This window comes from Chrysochloris asiatica, unplaced genomic scaffold, assembly GCF_000296735.1.
Source record: "Chrysochloris asiatica unplaced genomic scaffold, ChrAsi1.0 scaffold00632, whole genome shotgun sequence".
In the NCBI taxonomy this organism is placed as follows: Eukaryota; Metazoa; Chordata; class Mammalia; order Afrosoricida; family Chrysochloridae; genus Chrysochloris; species Chrysochloris asiatica.
The window spans coordinates 4,340-5,466 of NW_006409150.1; positions in this window are offsets into that span (position 1 = coordinate 4,340).

The following is a 1,127-nucleotide window of genomic DNA, read 5'->3' on the forward strand; positions in this document are numbered from 1 at the left end:
GTGGGTTTGAAATGCCGACTTTTAGTTAGCAATGCAGAGATTATCCTACAGACTCACACCAGGACTTCAGATGTTAATGCTGGAATCCTTTGTTTCAAGGAAAAGATAGAGAAGTAAATTGAATGCTGACTAGGAGAAGAAGGTGATGAAAATTAGAGAGAGAGAAGACAGATGTGTCTGCACATCCATCTGGAACTTTTGAAAACAGCATTCTATGAAGACAGTGGCCTGACAACACAATGATACACTGGTGCCTGACAAAAAGAATGGTGCAATTCTGCCTTGTTTCCCACGCCCTCCTGGAGGTCATAGCACGGCCACCCCCACACCCATCCACCCCTGCACAGCTCCTGGTCTCCCAGTGGTTGAAGCCATGTCATTGTGAATCCGGTACGAAGTACGTCTCGGGATTTGTGAACTCTGCTTCATCAGACGATCAGAATCCTTACTGTTGAGTTCCTGAACACCTATGTACTAGAAGGAACTCCATCCATAACCAGTCTCCCTGCCTCACTTGCCCTCTAATCCCAAAAGAGTTTTTTTTCTGGGAACAACTTACCAGACTTCAGCCCCCCACCTGAGCCAGCATGAACTACTTCTGGATAAGGCACCCTGAACACCCACAGTACCTAGCCTGACATGAACTGCATCTAGGGATCCATGCTCTCACCTCTTCCCACAACCATATGAGCTCTTTAGCTGGCAAAGGGAGTCAGCTTAAAATGAATGTCCTGAATCCCACACTCTTCTCTTCTATGGATCTGTCCTTATGCCATTATTTGTCTTTTTTTTTTTTTTTTCTTTATCATCCCTCCCTTGTTTTCATCCATTTGTCATTTGTTTCTGTTTTTTTCTTTTCTTCAGTTTCTTTTTTACTTTTTCTCCTCCTCTCATTTTTTAACTTGATTTTTGTTTACTACTATTCTTTTATCTCTTTGTCTTCCCCGCAGCCCAGTCTTGGTCACTGTGGTTTTTTCATTACTTGCATATTCTACCTGATTTTCCTTTTTCCTTGTTTCTATTTCCAATACATTTTCTTCCTCTATTTTTTTCTTGTTCCTTTCTATCCCTACCACCACTCATGGGAAACAGACAGATTAGCAGCACTCATAGCACTTACAGCTCCA